At 37.5% G+C, this 18,326-nt stretch overlaps 1 protein-coding gene across 2 annotated transcripts in view; it reads right to left on the bottom strand.

Annotated features, from left to right (window-relative positions):
• Positions 1-18,326, bottom strand: part of NKAIN2 (sodium/potassium transporting ATPase interacting 2) — a 1,030,851-nt gene that overhangs the window by 9,662 nt on the left and 1,002,863 nt on the right. The gene's annotated exons all lie outside the window — the stretch shown is intronic.

The following is an 18,326-nucleotide window of genomic DNA, read 5'->3' as shown; positions in this document are numbered from 1 at the left end:
AGTGGAATGGTATAATGACAAAAACAGAGACCCTGATATTAGAAGGACCAGGGTTTAATTCTGCTTTTCCCTTTGCCAGCTATGTGACCTTGGATAAAGAACTTAACATCTCTTAAAATAGGAATTATCATATTTATCTCATACAATTGGTATGAGAATAAAGTAAGTAGTGTAGAGTCCTGGATGAGACATATGGTGTAAAAGAAGAAAATTAAGAGCTCCTCAAAAAATTCAAGATTTCTTTATAATTCTAAGCCATTCAGCATAGCAGGAAAAGAAGACAGAAAATTCTTAATTTGGGACAACTATAGAACCATAGCAAGTATTTTACAGGAAATGGATCAAAAGAGTGTGATCCTCTTTTGTCTTCTACATTGTACCTTAGCTAATATAAACAGTACCGGAAGAACTATGTAATAATTACACAGTGACTCTATTTAAAGTTTGCACTTAAAAAAATTATTGACTGGGTTCAGTGGCTCATGCCTGTAATCCCAGCATTTTGGGAGGCCGAGGCGAATGGGTCACCTAAGGTCAGCAGTTCAAGACCAGCCTGGCCAACTTGGTGAAACCCTGTCTCTACTAAAAATACAAAAATTAGCTGGGCATGATGGCTCGCGTCTGTAATCCCAGCTACTCGGGAGGCTCAGGAGAATTGCTTGAACTCCAGAGGCAGAAGTTGCAGTGAGCCGAGATCATGCCATCGCACTCCAGCTGGGTGGCAAGAGGGAAACTCTGTCTCAAAAAAAAAAAAATATATATATATATATATATATAGTTTAAGACTGGGGATTTGTTGAAGATAGTGTCTACATTTCTGTTTATCTGGAAGGGCTGTTGTTGACAATGAGACTAAATTAATGACTAGTTCTCTAAGAGGTATTCACCAAGTTAGAGCTTCACTGCTCTGAGCTTTTCTCTTAGTAAGATGGTCTCTACCATAGTGGTGGAGAGTGGGTTACAATAGATCAAGATCATGGCAGACAGAAACAGTAAGGTCTCCACTGAAATTGAGATCCAAGTCAAACTCAGGTTTATTCATATTTTTATTGCTACTGCTGTTGTTGTTATCATCATTGTGTTTGTTTTGAAATATTTATTCACTTGTTTACAGGGATTTAGGGGGGATGGCAGAAAAACAAAAACAAAAACAAAAAAACAAATGATAATTATGAACCAAAGATCTTCGGATGAACCAAGGGATAATGTGAAGAAAATAAGATGAATCTTCAAGCCCAATGGATAGAATTAGGTCCAAAAATGGAAAGCAAAGCTTGAGTCAGAAGCAATGTAGACCTTCCAAAGACATGAGAAAAGGGAAATGAGGGTGTCCTGAATCTGTGGTGCGAATGAAGCTTGAGTGGCCTGGGGCTTGCTCTTATTAACCATGATCTGTATGCTGTGTAGGTGGAGAGAGATGGCTTACAACTCCCAGATTAGGGAGGATAGCACTAAAGCTCTGATGGAAGGACTGTGATCATTCTGATTATTCAGACCATGCTGATGGCCTAGGTATGGAAGAAATTCCAACAGAAGGTGACCCAGAACCAAGATGAGAAAAGAAGCAGCTCTGAATGTAACCAGGCTGGATTTTTACCATTTCACTTGTGAGGGGGCATTCAAATTTAAATCAGGAGCAGAGGGCATATTTTCTATAGTTTATTTTACCTACATGCTTGAGTTCACAGCCAAGGAGACTGTGTACAGCAAATTTTCATGTGCACTTCTTCTCAGAAATTGTTTGGATGTCTTCCTAAAGACCCTAGAGAGAGGAATAGGAATCAATTGGATCCAACCACCCATTATAGTTAAGATTATGGGGGTCAGCACAGGGAGACTTGATTCTTCTCACCTTTTACAGAAGGGTTCTTCAACCACATATGGAACTTTTTGGGGTGCCATGTAGATAGACAGAGAGGTAGAGGTATTTTTTTTTTCCTCTCAAAAATAGAATTAGTGGGGTTAGCTTACATTTTTAAGATACCCTTAATACCACTTTGTTCTGTTTTCAGTTTCTTTTATATAATGACATTTATTCAGGCTCTAAAGAGACTACTGCATATTCTAAAACTTTTCTGAGCAATAAGGGTCATAAAACATTTGACAGATTTTTGTCCAAGTAATTTGGATGGCAGCTAGATGTTTGGGTCGTAACTTATCTCTGCATTATTTAGAAAAGAGTAACTTCTATCAATCAAGAATCTCCTTACCTCCTTAAAAATAAACTACATTCCCCCAAATTGCAAAATACTTAATTGTTCATGAAGCCCTTTCAAGTGATATCATTTATCTTCACAAAATTACTTTGAGGTTGGTAAGAATAATTATCTTAATTTTACAAATCAATACAGATTTATTGAGTTTTATCCTGAGGCCACACAACATTTGAGGATGAGAGTAGAAACCAGGTATTCTATTTCCTTTGTACGTATATTGAAAAAGAGATTTCTGCATTTGAGTTATGCCATTCTAGTGCATTTTTCAAATGTTATCTACAGTGATCAAAAGCATCAAATCACATTTTTATGTTCTTTCTAAGTTATTAATTTAACAAAAGTCTTAAGTAGTTGCTTTGAGTTCCCCTTTTGTTATTTGTTCTCCAGCATCTTTTACTCTGTTCTTTCTAGAAAATTTGCTCTTTATCTTCTTCCCATCTAATACTGTAAGAATCTACAGTATTAGATTATTCTTTGATTTAATATTGTAGAAATATTTGGATGTAAACAATGACTTATCAGAAACTACCTTTGCTGAATTTGCCAGTGATAGCTGCCAATGTGGTATTTTTTTTTTTTTTTTTTTTTTTTTTTTTGTAATGTATCTTTAAGAGGTTTAAGAGGGTAGCATCCTTCAAGGTTTAGTTCACGTGCTCTGTGTCTGATAATTTATACAGGACACCAAATATGCATTTAAGCCATCCTTTCTTCTGAAAATTATTTATATTCTCATCCCCATCTTGTAGGACTGATAACGATGATGATTTTTAAAGTTATGAGAGATGTTTTCTTTCATGTGACTTGGCATATTGTCTGTGTAACTTCAATGCTTAACAGAAAATGTGAAAGACAGACAGGAAGTACTAAAAGCCTGAATTAGAATTAGGAGAATGAGAAAGGAAAGATGTCAATGAATTTGAGATGAATGGACAAAGAGGTAGAAAACATAGTTCATGGCAAGTTTTTGAACATGGGGGAAAGGGAGGAAAAGAAAAGGTTCAAAGTTGAGTCTCAGAAATTTGTTTGCCAGGGGCATATTGCTGCTTTTAAAGAAAAAAAAGGTGTTGAAAGGGAGTTGGTGTTTGGCTTTCTTTTGGAAATGTAGGATTTAAGTTATAAGTGGTACATCTAAGTGAAGAGATGCTTGGGAAAAGGGAAATGTAACTCTAATTAGTGCAAGGGAAATTGGAGACTTGCTGGGATGTTAGAGATGAATTTCTTCCTCCTCACTCAGCTTTATTTTCCTTCATTGCAACCTATTTCTACATGATGTATAAATCTGCTTGCTTATTTGTTGATTTCCTCCACTACTGTAATACAAGCTACAAGAGATTTATTGCTTTCTACTGTTTACCACGCTAGCTTCAGAACCCAGAACAGTGTCTGGCTCATGGAAGACACTCAATAGGTATTTACCAAATAAACTCTTACACCCTTTAGGCTGTAAAGGAAAATAAGGCAATTGATCGGAGCATGGAAGATGCTAGAAAAACTTCCAAGTGAAATCTGGCTGACTGCCAAGGCCTTGAATGATACAATAAAAACTTTTTATAGACAATCTACAAAGTTGTTGCCTGGTGCTGTGAGATACACAACAGAAACTTTTTGGATACCAGTAGGAAGAAACCACCACTACATCCTCTTTGGCCAAAAGGAGTGGAAGGAAAGAGGTTAGGACATGCATTTGCATCACAAGGACTCCAGTGAGATGGTCATTCATTGATGAATGCTATTGAGTGTTACAAATCTTGGTAACTGGTAGGAAGAACATTGTTTTCCTTCTGGCCAGTTTATAAAACCCTAACAGAGGCACACGACTGGACTGAAGGTGAAAAAAAAAAGGTACTTTCTTAATCTCTGCCTTTTTGGAGGGATTTGCATTTGGTTCTCTGAAGACAACTCAGGATTTTTTTTTTTTTTTAAAGAACTATACTGAGGTATAATTGACATGCAAAACACTGCACATATTTAATGTGTGCAATTTGATAAGTTTGGACCTGTGCATACCTGTGAAACCTTTACCACAATCAAGGTAATAATATATCCATCACCTCCAAAAGACAACTTAGAATGCTATCATTTTCTTTGCAAGTATATTTTCTTTTTGCCTTCATTTTCTTATCTACAATGTGGGTATGTTTACATCTATTGACCTATGGGTGGGGGCAGTAGAGGTACTGTAATAATTGCAGGTGCAATTATTTTAAATTTGTTAAGTGCCATATCAATTTAATAACTATGATTTAATAACATTAATGATAGTGGAATTTAGAAATTACCAAGTAAGATAAAAAAGCTTTTTGAATAAATATTCTTTGTGATATATATTTCCTGTTGTGAGCCTCTCTTTTATTTAAACCTTTTAATCCTGAACACTGAGTTCAGCAAACTTAAAACTGTTTTATTAAATACATGTTGGCAATGAGGTATTGTAATATAAAATTATCCCTTGGTGATTAATGACAAAGCCACTATTCAACATACTCCCTTTTGAAGACAGAGCTGTAAAAAGCCATGACGGGAAAATTTAAAAGGCAGTTCATAGGAAGCTAAGCCTAAATATTTAGAATAACTCATTGAAAGACACTAAAATGTTTGATGTCTTTCAGTGAGTTTTTCTAAATATAAAGGAAATTAATAGGGCCTATGAAAATAGAGTGTCTTTCCATTATTTCCATAGGTATAAATTCCAAGGGTACTTAGCTCCAGTAATACAAAAGAAACATAAAACATATCCAACCTTAAGCCAAATTGAAAAGAACCACTTTTTTCCCACTAAGCTCTAGTTGGTGGCAGGAATTCAAGCTGACCGTGTGAGCTTGAGGTGTTCAGTGTGGGCTAAAATCTCTGGATGACTCTGAACTATTTTTTTTTCCTGATAAGGAAAACACAATCCTTTATAGGAAGAGGTATTTTAGCCTGTTGTTGCCTGAAAGGTCACTAAAGTGTTATACCACAGAAGGTTTTTAGCAGGCGAAGCACACGTGGAATGAAATTAGAGTTATTAGCTAAATCACCGCCGATGCTTTGCTTCCTAACCTTGTTCATCAAATATGTTTTCTCAGGGTTTTAGTGCCTTATTTTTCAGTTTCCTTCTTACTTGTATCAGAAACAGATCTTTAATATTTGAAACTTGGTAACACATTCACACATGCTAAACAATGAAAATGAAAAGCAATAGGTATAATAGTATCATAATAAATAAAGTATATCGTTAGTTGAAAAATCACTTTAAGCTTTTGGTTCTAAAGGCCTAATAAAAAATGAAATATAAGTTCCACTTGATAAACTATTTTGTGTTGTTTTTCTTGTTCATATCTGCTACTTCTCAGTGAGGGCAGTGCCTTAGGTGAGATTTTAAGAAACACAAGATGGTTTTCTGCTGAGACTCAGATCTTTTTATCAGGTAGTCTTTTAATAACATAATGCCTGTACTTGATATATCATAATGCCACTACTTGATACATCATTGTAGAATCTGTTTGGTAGCATCAAGATGGGGGGATGTGGAGTCAGAAGACCTGTGCTCCGGTTGTGCCTTTACTTCTTACCAGCATTGGACCTATAATTAGGTCACAATTGCTCTGAGCCTTAATTTCTTCCTCTGTAAAGTGAGGATAATAAAGCAATTTCAGCTTCGAAGGGTTATTGAGAGAATCAGGTGTCATATGTGTGTAATACATAGAAGCATGTATATTAAAAATACACTATGAATATGATTGGGATCTCATCTGTTTTTAAAAAGGATTTATACAAAAGGAATGATTGGAATTATGCTTTAAAATGCACATTTAGGCTCTTTACTGAGATAATTAGCATTTCCAAGGGTAGGAGAATAGATGGAATAAGGCTCAAACGAGAGAATTTTGTATTAGAATTTACTAAAATTTTGTATAGAGTGACAAAAGTGTAGAAGACATCCACAGAAGCCGAGGAGACCAGAGGGAGGTCTATGGAGAGCCTTCAAATGCCCACTTAGTTAGTTAATTGTGATTTGACAAGCAACAGGAATAGCCTGTGTGACATAATGCAGAAGAAAAATAAGTTAATTTATATTTTTTAAAAATTACGTAGAACTGAATTTCCATATTTCAAATTCTTTTGGAAATGGCCTTGTATATTATCAGAAAGAACACAAATAATTTGGGGCTAGACTTGTCTGTGGTCTATGAGGCTTTGCCACATATGTGGGCAAAAGGAACTGTCCAATGAATGGTCAAGAATGAAGATCCTGAGAGCTCAGTGTCCTGGATCAGGCAAAACGACAGGCCAAATCTTGGCGGATGGATTACTTTGTAGAGGAGAAGCTTACCTGTTCCTCTCAGGTTTGGGCAGGGTTGCAAGAAGACAAAAGAATAATTGCCAGTAGAGATTTGTTGAGGTTCTTGAGGGAAAATCAAAGAAGTTTCTGTTTGATAGATTTGACTTTTTCAGGTTTCAGTACTTGGTTTAAGGATCCTGGAAAGGTGTGGAACAGGTCCCGTGGCCAGAGTGCCGCTTTGTCAAACGCAGATGAAAGCATGGTTGAGCTGGAGACAACACCCAGCTGAGTGTAGCAAGTACACATTTACTATTGGGTTTAGTTACTTTCTCCAGCAATGAGCAATTACCCAGGATTAGAAGTGGAGAAATTGAATCTGGGCATTGTCAGGAGCAGATGTTGAAAATCCAAGCGTAAAGGATGTACAAGCAAGGAAGGAAACCAAGGATGCTGACAAGAACACTGCTGCCTTTGCTAATCCTGGAGATAGATAATGAGTAGGAAGACCCAAAGCATGAGAAAAACATAGGTTCAGGTGGAGGGAAGCTTCCAAATAAGGGTGAAGAAAACTTTTTTCAAGAGGGAGGCAGGAGAACAAGGAAAAAGAATAGGTAGGTGTTTATAGTCAGGCAGAAAATTCAGAACTGGGCATCTTAGAGAAGCCTCTTTCCTCCAAAATGAAGGTGATCCATGATGAAGGGAAAGAAGGTGGCAGATGAAGGGAGTAGTGATGAGGGAGATGAGAACTAACAGGGTGGAGAAACTATAAAGCTAGAGTCAGAAAATTATGAATCCGATATCTTTTGAGGCTTTCAGTAAATGTAGAGAAGCATGTAATGAAGATTATGATGAAATAACTAAGGCAACTTCACCTTAAATGTGCCTGGGCTCACTCTGTGCCATGCCATTTGGATGGATTAGATTTTCCAGTCTTCATTTTGTTTTCCCCTGTTAGAATTGCTTTCAATTATATACGACATGTCTTTCAGATTTCAGAAATTGGAAGGAGCAGTTATTACAAGCTATAGGTGAGCTCTTTAGACACGACTGGGTATGTCTTCTCAGCTGACATCCAGAATATATTTAGAATCCACAGCCCATTTAAATGTAGGAATTTTAATTAGGGTTGTGGGTACATTAACATATGCATATTTAGGGAAATAAAAAATAAAACATGCGTGCTGTAATTACCTATTAGAGACATATTCTTTATCTTGTAATCTTTGCTAACATAATCTTTGTATCATTTTACAGCCTCCAGAAATGAAAATCACAAAACTCCTGAGCCTAAATTAATCATCTCCTTAGAACAACAGTAGCAATTTCAGGAAAGAGAATGTCCCACAGTTACTCTAACATTTTTATTGGTATTTGGGAAAGCTGAAACTAGATTTCCTATATCGAGTTCATTAAAAGAACTTAAGATCATTCCTGTGTGACTTATGGTGTACTTTTGGTCAATATCGATCCGAAAAGTAGTGCCTTTTAAAAAAGGCATGCCTGTCTTTGTTAAGTTCTACATAGTCCTCTAATTTATCCCTTAGGTTTCAGCTGAATCATCATGTCTTCAGTGAAGAATTTCCTTATCTTCTAAACTGCATGAGTTCTTCTTGGGATGATTTCCATGGCACCTCCATCCCCTTTCCTTGTGTGAACTTTCACCACGCTTTACTATAATTTCTCTTTCTCTTGTAAATTGTGTGACGGATTGTGGGCGCCATAAAGGCAAAGATGGTATCTGTTTGGTTCCCTGCTTTATCCCTAGTGACAACACATAGCCTACCACCCAGTAGTTGCTCAATAAATATTTGTTAAAAGAATCTGTCTCAGGTATCGCAGTGAAGTGACATGGAAAGTATTCTTCGAATCTTGACATCGATGTTCTGCTCCCTGTTCTGCCTCTAAATGATTGTTTAACTTTGAGCAAGTCAATTTGAGTGTCCCTTTCCTTAAATGTAAAATTAGGGGATTACAGTAGGTAACCACTAATACTCTTCATAACTTTATGATTATACACAATTCCATATTTCTGGGATTAGTTCACACACGAATGTTAGCAATATAATATTTAAAATGAGCAAATCCACAAAGGCAAAATGAATGGAAAAAATCAGTGCAAAGGAGTTATTTCCATCTGCTTGTTACTATTATGCATTGATTTTACTAAGTGAGTTTCCAGAAAGATTAGTTGCTGAAAATGGAAATTGGAAATTGAGGCATGAATGGGAAAACAGAATGATGAAAAAGTGGGGGACTTGGAGAGGAGAGTTGGGTTGACAGGTTTGGAGCCAACAGAAATACTGTCCCCTGTTCCATTTAATTCAATGGTGAAGGTGTATGGATGTGTGACTATGTGCTTCCCTTTGCAGTGCCACATTTGGGAATTCCTTTAACATCAGCTTCATTAGTTACAAAGGCAGCAATCCATATCCAATTTTCATTTTGTAGCAGGATTGTTAATGTATAAACTACACTCTTTGTTGAAAATATTTGCAATTAATCCTATAAACAAACAAACAAACAAGCAAATGCAAATGTTACACTGCCTGCCCCTGCCAACCCCGCAGACTCTGAGGTCTGGTCACCATTTATTATACTCAAAAATGAATTGAAATCCCCACTTTGGCCCTAACCTAATTTTCAAGTGATAATAGGCATGGATTCCCAGAAGCACTTTATGCCTCTTGATAGTAACATCCTAATTTCCTTTCCCGGTAAATGTTTTAAGTAAGATTTTAGCACCAAAGGAAATTAAACTTTAAATTAATCGTAATTATAAAATGCCATCACTGATTTTTGTCTTCAGCCTAATTACTTTCTATTATTTAAACAAACTGCACCTCCTGTGAGTTTTAAGTTTGTTTCTCTTTCATTCCCTGCCACACAACGCCAACCAATCATAGCGGAGGCCTCCCTGAGTATCTTCTGCCAGAGCAGCCTCATTTAAATGTCACATAGGATTGAGGGTTTGTCTCCAGCTCACTTATTTCCAAGGCGCTCTTTCAGTAGCTAGGTGTAAGGCTGCTTCGCTCAGATGTTTTCGTTCTGCATACCTGGTGGCCATCCTTAGAGATCTAGTGTTTCTTAGTCCTCCTGCTGTTAAGAAGGAGACCTCTGAGCCCAGCCTTCTGTTTCTATGAGATGCCACTTCTAAAACTAAAGCAGAACTGGGCATAAGGAAGTGGGCAATGGCCAACATCATTCATCAAGAGCCTAACTTTGAATGTCATCTTCTCAGCTTGTCTCTTCATTTTCCTGTGCCAGCTCTTTGTCTTGCTCTCATTTGTTCTTTGGAGATGGTACTAAAGGATCCCAGCGACTTCATTTTGTGAGCGTGTATGTCAACATTCTGCTGCAAAAATCACCTCACTTTTCTGCTGCTTGAATGTTTTCTTTCTCATGTCATTATCCATGAGAAATTAGAGATAGATGGTGAGGAAGCTAGTCCACGACACCCACTGCTGGCAGGCTGTGGGGGTCTGCACCACTGGAAGAAGCAGAGTCAGCAAAATCAAAAGTTTTTGTTCATTCATTTCTATAAATGTCACTACTTGCTCCTCCTTTAAGTCACATGCTTTCTTTTTTATTAAGGCTATTAAAACAACATCAGTATTCTTCATCTGCTGGATAACTTCAGTTCACCCTGTCAGAAATATTCTTTGCATAAAAAATACCTCTTTTGTTACACCCCAGTTAAAGGCCCTCCTTTGCTTATCTGAATATTGTTACCTCTATATTGTTTTGTAGAAACAAAGCTCTGATTATTCCTAATTAACAGAGGAGAGAGAATGAATCAGATTCTTTCCCCTCATATTCTTGACTTGGAAATATCAGATTTATTTAAAGATGAACATTGTGTGTGTGTGTGTGTGTGTGTGTGTGTGTACGAGTGAAAAGCAATATAGTATAATGGATGAGATACGATATTATGATAAAAGAGAGAAAATAAGAAGTGAATGTTGAAGAATCAGACTCAGTTTTGACCTGAGTATATAATTTTAAAAATATAGCTTATGTGTTTTCTGTTAGATGATCACAAGAGGGAGCAATTTAATAGAAGGCTGAAAAACAAACCAGTGTTCACCAATCTGGGGAGACAATGTGAAAATTATTACATGTATCACTGTTGGAGAATGCTGTTGTCACTAATAGGAACTTGAATTTGATTGACAGGAGGAAAATTAATATGTACCATCTGTCTCAGGTGTTGATCACTTAGTTTTATATATAGCAGCACATCTTTCTTCCTCTTGTTTAGAAAATGATAGGTGCTTTATTCAAATTACTTATTCATTTACTTAGAATACATTGAATTCTAAGGAGATGTCATATTTCCTTGGCAGTTTCCGTATAGGTCAAGAAATGTTTGTGGAGATCTAATTGATTCATTCATTTATTTTTCAAATACTTCCTGAGTCCTTTTCTAGGTTGGAGATATGGTAGATGCTAAGGATACAGCAGGGAACAAGACAGGCGTGAATCCTGATAATGTCTCCTATTATTCTTCCATCCTGAGTGAGTGAGTGTGTACTGCATTTGAATGTTGGAAAGTCATGAATGAGTTAGTGACTTTGGGCAAGTCATTTGATCTTCCTTGGCCTATAAAATAAAGTGCTGAAATAGAGCAGTAGGCTGGTTTCCATCATTTTAAATCCTGTACAACTCATAATTCAAAACAAATCATAAACAGAACAAACAGATATAAAATTAAATAAATGCAGAACTTCTGTGCCTTGGTTTAGGGGGAATGGGAAGGAAAGGTGAAAGATGACACCTTTTTCACCTTGGCCCCACGAGGATTCTATAGGCATAGTGAGAGATTAGTGGAGTGCAAAGCCTGAGTCTTCAGGCTTTGTGATCCTGTTCAGAGATGAGAAAATAAATACCGAGTTTTGGTTTAGTGGGAAACTGGCAGATGTGGAGAAAATGTTTTCACTCAGTCACCATCAAATTCATAAGACAAATGTTATACAGAGAAGATAAATTAGTAAGATACTAAGATTATGTTACATTTTATTTGATTGCTTCAGTATGATGCCAGATAAGTAAAATAAACATATTCTAACAACTTTGCCTGTCAACCTGGCAGCCAGGAACTTGGTAACTTTTCTGAACTTCTAATCATCCCCTCTTAGGTTATGTTTGGAGAGTGATTTGTAAACGTGAAAGACAGCTCAGACTACCAAACAGAATGTATGAAATAGCCCTAACAATCAGATGGGAGGAATGCAGTTAGATGATAGATAGATAGACAGGTAAGAAGAAAGGAAGAAAAGAAGAGAGAATGAAAGGAAGGAAAAAGGGAAAGAAGGAAGGAAGGAAGGAAGGAAGGAAGGAAGGAAGGAAGGAAGGAAGGAAGGAAGGAAGGAAGGAAGGAAGGAAGGAAAGAAGGGAGGCAGGCAGGCACATAATACACCAAAATTTGAACTGAGTATCAGAACCCAGAATTAAGGGGTTATTTTAATTTTCCTTTTTTATTTATCTGTATTGTCTATGCTTTCTGCATTCCCTTATAGACAGGAAGTAACAGATATTTTTTTCAAGGGGAAATAGTTCTCCCTGTTCCCATGTTTACCCAGCCCCATGGTTGAGAGTGTGAGATTGTGCCCAGAGAACTGCATTCAAATCCAATGATCCTGACAAACTGGAGAAATGATAAAAACATACAGAATGGAATTCAATACACAGAAGTGTAGACCAGCAGGTTTTAGAAGAAAAATCAAACAAAAATAACAGAAAATTATTAGCCCCAGAGAAGTGAATAATTTCCTGTGGTTTTCTTTTCAAATGAAAGATTCAATAAATCGATTGTGAATTTTATCCCAAGGCCAGTTGATTTTGAGGAATTCAGGACAGGTTTTGACACATTCGTGCTTGGCTGGTGTAAATGTACATGTGTCTAACTCCAAGTTTAAGCATCTTGAATTCATTTTTCAGCATTGCTTTCAAAATAAGTCCCTTAGGATATTATTTTTTAAATGGTATTCCATGTCTCTCTCCAGATGATTTCAACATTTAACAACATTTGCAAATACATTGAATCTCTTTCAGCAAAGAGAATGACTGCTTAGTAAAATGAACCCATTTGCTAGAAGACCAATATTTAGTTTTAGTTTAACTATTAAGCCAATGAGTTACAAAAACACATAATAAAAATTGAGAAGTCATATGATTTTTTTTTTTTTTTTTGCTATCATGGATTAGCAATATTTGCCATGGTTGCATGGCTTCCTTTTAATTGTCACATCTAACAATGCTAATTAAGCACCGAGGACAATTTCTGGTTCTATCACTATGAGTGGGCATCTGACTGCGGTGGGGAAAACCCGAGGATGAAGTGAGACAGAAGAGCTACATTTATAATAAAAGGCACACCCGACCAGGAATCTCCAAACATTTTCTTTCTTTCACAGAATAGTGTAAAAGAGAACAAGCAGAGGGGAACAGAAGACGGGAGGCCATAAGGAAAACTCTGCATGGCTGGTGACAGATGAGACAGCAGAGAGCCCTGCCACAAAGACAGCACAGCGAGATGCCTGCTTTCCTGGAGAAAGCCTTTTCTCCCAAGATGTATCACTGTCTTTTCATGAACAAATATATAAAAGTATGTTGTGAAGGTAGCCCACTCAAATAGGGTTCTAAGGTCAAGCCACATCCTCTAGAGCAGGGGCCTCAGCTTTTATCCTGGTGAGAAGCTACTCATCTAGAGGCGGATCACCCCACAGCAGGAGATGCTGAGCGGGAATTCCTGCCTGGTGGCAGTGAGTGTGGAGCTGACCTAGCAATACAGCCCTGAAGCCTCTTACCCACAGGCATCTGATGGGCCAGTGAGCTGCATCTATCCTCAGTCTGTGCCCCACATATATTTTCAAATGTCCAGGACACATGTGGAGTGTGTGTGCCTGTGTGTGTATTTGGATGTGGACTGAATTGTGATCCTCCTCAAATTCATATGTTGCAGGTCTAACTCCTAATATGCCTGGCTGTACTTGGAAATTGCCCCTTTGAAGAGGTAATGAAGGTTAAATGGGGTCATAAGGATAGGGCCCCAATCCAACAGAAAGTGCCATCTACAAGACAAAGACAGAGGCCTCAGGATAAACCAAACCTGAGGTTTCTAACACCTAGATTTTGGAAAGCAAATTTCTGTTATTGAAGCCACTATGCCTGTTGTATGTTTTTATGGCATCCGTAGCTGCCTAACTCATGGCGGAAGGAGTGTCACATCTAATTTGGGATCTCTGCTCTGAGGGTTGCTGTCATCTCCTGGTAGGCACAGCAGATGGCAGTGGTGCCCTGTGAGTCTGCACAACCAGCTGGCCTGCCAAGCTGTGGCTCCGGCTTAGATAACTAAAGGGTTAGAGATGTAAACTTCAAGGTCCAGATTTTTTTCAATGGAAAAAAACAAAAACCCTTGCAATATAGTGTCTGCTATGATCTAAATGTTAGTGTCCCTCCCCAATTCATATTTTGAAACATAATCACCAACGTAATGGTGTTAGGAGGTAGGACCTGTAGGAGGTGGTTATGTCATGATGGTGGAGCCCTCAGAAATGGGATTAGTAACCTTCTAAAAGAAGCCCCGGAGGGCTGCCTTGCCCCTTTTCACATGTGAGGTTACAGCAAGAAGATATCACCTATGAGCAAGGAAACGAGCCCTCACTAGAAGCCATATCTGCTGGTGCCTTGATGGACTTTCCAGCCCGTAAAACTGTGAGAAATAAATTTCTGTCATTTATAAGACACCCTACCTATAATATTTTGCTATAGTACCCCAAGGGAACTAAAACAGTATCTCTACAAATATTAATCAAACTGGACTCTAGAAGAGTAATGAGATACTGCTTAAAAGGATACATAAGGGAAAAAATTCTCAGGTGTTTGATGTTCATGAGCCTCTCTGTTTCAATGATGATTTATTGCTATTTCATTGAGTCTAGGCTCGAGTCTTTGTGCATTGAGCTCAAACCCTCTCCATTGCTTCCTGGAGGTTTCTGCCTCTTTCCTCTGAAGTTTCCTGGATACACCTGTTGCTGTGAGGCTGAGGTATCAGAACTGAGCACATAACTGATTAGCTTCATGTTGACTTCAAGAATATTTTATCCAGTTGCCATCATTGGGCCCTTATCTCCACACTAGCTACAGAACCAAAGCTGTCCTCTGTTCCTTATAAGGCTCTTAATAATGGAAACTTCACCAATTTGGCAAGCAGGTAGCTAGCACCTACTCCTGACACTATGCTTCATTGCAAATAATGACGCGTTATTGCAAATCTACAGTGGGTAAAAATAGGCACATAGAGACCCTCTCAGTGTTTACATGTACATTAAACCCCTCCCGAGTTTCAGGGTTTGCTTGAGAGTGGTTTTATTTTAACCTTTCACCAAACCTTTTAAGGATAGGGATAATTTTTATAATATAATTACCAAAATTATACAGAAAAGTCAAAACTTGTTTACTTGATGGATTGGAAGTCATATGTCCAGGCAGTGTTTGAGGATAAACATCAGGCAAGTGATCATATATGGAGAATATCAACCCAAAGCATTGTAACCAAAAGATACTCATAACTGTCTAGGTGTGAATGACTACAAGTAAATGAACCTAACCGAAAGTCACCGAAGACCACTGGACAGAGAGCCAGTCCAAATGAGCATCTCCTCCCACCTCTTTACTAGTCCCATGAACATCTGAGACAAGCATCAGTCTACTTGTATATAAAAATTAAAAAAAGAATTCATATTTTGCCCACTGAGCAATAAGACTAACATGATAAAACTTGTCTTTGAGAAGTCTACTTGTGTTTTGGATTAATAAAGGCAGATGTGGTGTTGTGGTCAAGATACACATAAAGACATATATGTTATTTTTTGGAGTCTTTTGGGGGAAAAAGCTTATTAGATGCTTGATAGATAACTTGTTCTTCCAACAGATATTGGTGACTTTGAATCTCCTTGAATTTACATCGCTTTGGCCAAAACTTGGTTTAGTGCAGAATTCCCTTGGAAGAATTCTCCGGAATATTAAGTGCTTTTTTATAGAGGCGGCCGGTGGCGGGGAGTGGGGTTGGTGAAAAACAGGAGTCCTGTGTTCAAATATTTTGGGAGACTTGCATTAATCATCCTTTTAATTTATATAAATTGATGCTTTAACATCTACAAAATGACCACTAGCTGTTTCCAAGTAAGCCCTGACTCACCTCCAAAAAGCATGTAGAGACTTTAGATAGCCCTAAACCTATGCGTTAACAGTCACAGTGAACATGAATTTCATGGGGCACCAATTTGTAACACAGTTAACCTGTCCTAATAAACCTTCCTACCCTGCCTCATCCATTTCTTCTTGTAGGACTCGAACTAAAGGTTCCGCTCTCTCTCTGCCTCATGACTTACCCCACTCCTGCCACTGTGGGGCATGTGGTATTCTCCCCGGGGAACTGTGGGTGTAATCAAGCCGTAGAACTCTTTCTGGTTTTTCTCTTTGATCTGTGTCTGGCCTCAAGGTAATATAGTTAAAACAAAACTATGGGTTAGGAAAAAAAAATGGACATACTTCTTTCTGGCAGTACTCTTAGAAATGTTAATATATAAATGTGCATTCTAAATTTTCAGTGTCAACCTTACTTGGCTTTGGAATTTTTTTTTTTTTTTTTTTTTTTTTTTGAGCAGTATATCTTGTGGAACTAGCATTTCTGAGATCTCCTTTGAGAGGTGCTATTCTGACGAAACGCTGATTATGCATGTAGGAGACATGGTATGTCAGTAAGTATTGTCTGAAGATAAAAATGCACTGGTATCATTGTGAAATGAAATTCAAACAACATAGCCCAGAGAAAGCCCAACTTCCATATGAAAATTAACTGGGCGCTTCCCCTCCATCAGGGGTTTGGCACACAGACACTGAATGGTAATATCTCAACGAACTTACATAGTTTGTGTGGTCCATGCATTTTAAAATCCATATATATTTTGCCTTTTCTAATCTTTGAATAAATCTTTTCTGTATAAGACAAGTGCTTACTGGATGTCTTCTCTTGTATAGGTGCTAGGCACTTCAAACTCAACCTGTGCAAACTGAACTAGTGATCTTATTCCCATTTTTCTTCCCAAGTGGCAATTCCATCTACCCATTCACTTATATGAGACACCCAGGAATCTAACAGTCTCCTCCTTTTCCCTTATCACAGTACCCACCATTGCCCACTAATCATGTCATTTTGGCATGTCTCATGGCACATCTATCCTCTCTATCTCCAATACCGATCCTTGTCCAGATTCACATTATCTCATGTCTCACTTTCATGGTGTCTTAACTAGTTCTCTTCCCTAATCTTTCCCCCTCTTGAGTCTCTTCTTTATAATGATGCTAATGTATTTTTTCTAAAGAACGTTTTTGATTATGTTATTCTCTTTTTATAAGCTATCTGCCCTTTGATCTGTGATTGTATTATACAGAGCCCAAACTCCTTAATCTTTCATACCCACTTTTCTACTATCTCATTCATACATGTTTTTCCAATTTTCTCCAGCTGTCTACCTGTAGCACAGGAAACAAATTCAGTCACATTAATCTGGCCGTGATGTGCTTTTTCACCTTTTGTCTGGGACCAACCCTCGCTTCCATACTGGCAACACAGTAAAGATCTATTCATCTTTTGAAATCAAGCTCAAAAGTGTTCTCTATGAACCTTCTCCTGATCTCTTTCTTCTCTTTACCCACAGCATGCACTACAGAGTTTCTTATTTGTTTGCTCATATGTTTGTTTTACCTACTAGTTGGCAAGTTCCTAGAGGTCAAATATTATGTATGAATCATCCTAAAATCTCCAAAGGCTCACATAGCACTTAAAACACTAAGGAATATTTTACAAATGCTTATTTAGTGAAAGGACCATTTTTCCTTTTATATATGAAATAAATTATAAACTATATACTTCTGATTTTATATCATGTATGAGTATGATTGAAAAGTGCCTCTTCTAAATTAATCACTTGATATTGCCTCTTCCTTTCTAGTAAAATTGGAAAGGGAAGAAGAAACATATATTTATCTTTGGATGTTTTCCTCAAATCATCATATTCTCACCTTTCTCTTTCCTTACTGTTTCAAACACCCAATATTATAAATATTTTTGAAACCAAGAAAAATGATTCCCAATTCTGATTTTTCCTTTGAGTCTCTGAGTAAATGTAACTACATGGGCAATTATCCATGATAGTACCCACAGAGAATAGAAGTACTTTCCCCAGTTCTCCTATTTTAGATCCTTAGGGGCAGGGGTGGAATAAAACCTTCTACCCTCCATGTTTTGGAGAGCAGACAATGACAGAGCCCCTGGGAGGATTGTAAGAGTGTACTGTGATCTAAACTCTGGATCAAGCAATACGTCTCAATGTTGAGTCTTTGACATAGTTAGAGTTCTAGTCATTTGTATCAAATAGTAGGAACGAAAAGGACAGACGGACATTTGATTTCCCAAAGACAATTCTCTGAATTAATCTGAAGTCAGTTTCCATAAGAATCTTAGCAACTACTACAAATTGTTGATTTTGGGGATTTGTAGTCTTGGGTGAAACTGGTTAGTTATCAATACCTAATAAAGGGATCATAAAAAGAGAACGGTCAAGTTAGCCACATTTTAAAATCATTTCCATCTCCAATCTCCCCTCTGTTCCCTACTAGAATTTTTTATAAGAGGAAAGGATTTTTAAAAGCCCTTCAAAGAAAATAAAGAAGTTATGTTTTCAAAATGGGTGCTTCTCCATTCTTCACTTTGCTGGATACTGTTATGACAAACACTTTGGTCTGATGGGCACAAAAGGCTTATTCTCCATTCTAATGCTGTGTTG

This window comes from Chlorocebus sabaeus, chromosome 13 (genome assembly GCF_047675955.1).
Source record: "Chlorocebus sabaeus isolate Y175 chromosome 13, mChlSab1.0.hap1, whole genome shotgun sequence".
NCBI classification, from domain to species: domain Eukaryota; kingdom Metazoa; phylum Chordata; class Mammalia; order Primates; family Cercopithecidae; genus Chlorocebus; species Chlorocebus sabaeus.
The sequence above is the reverse complement of the archived record's forward strand: the minus strand, read 5'-3'. Positions and strand labels throughout refer to the sequence as shown.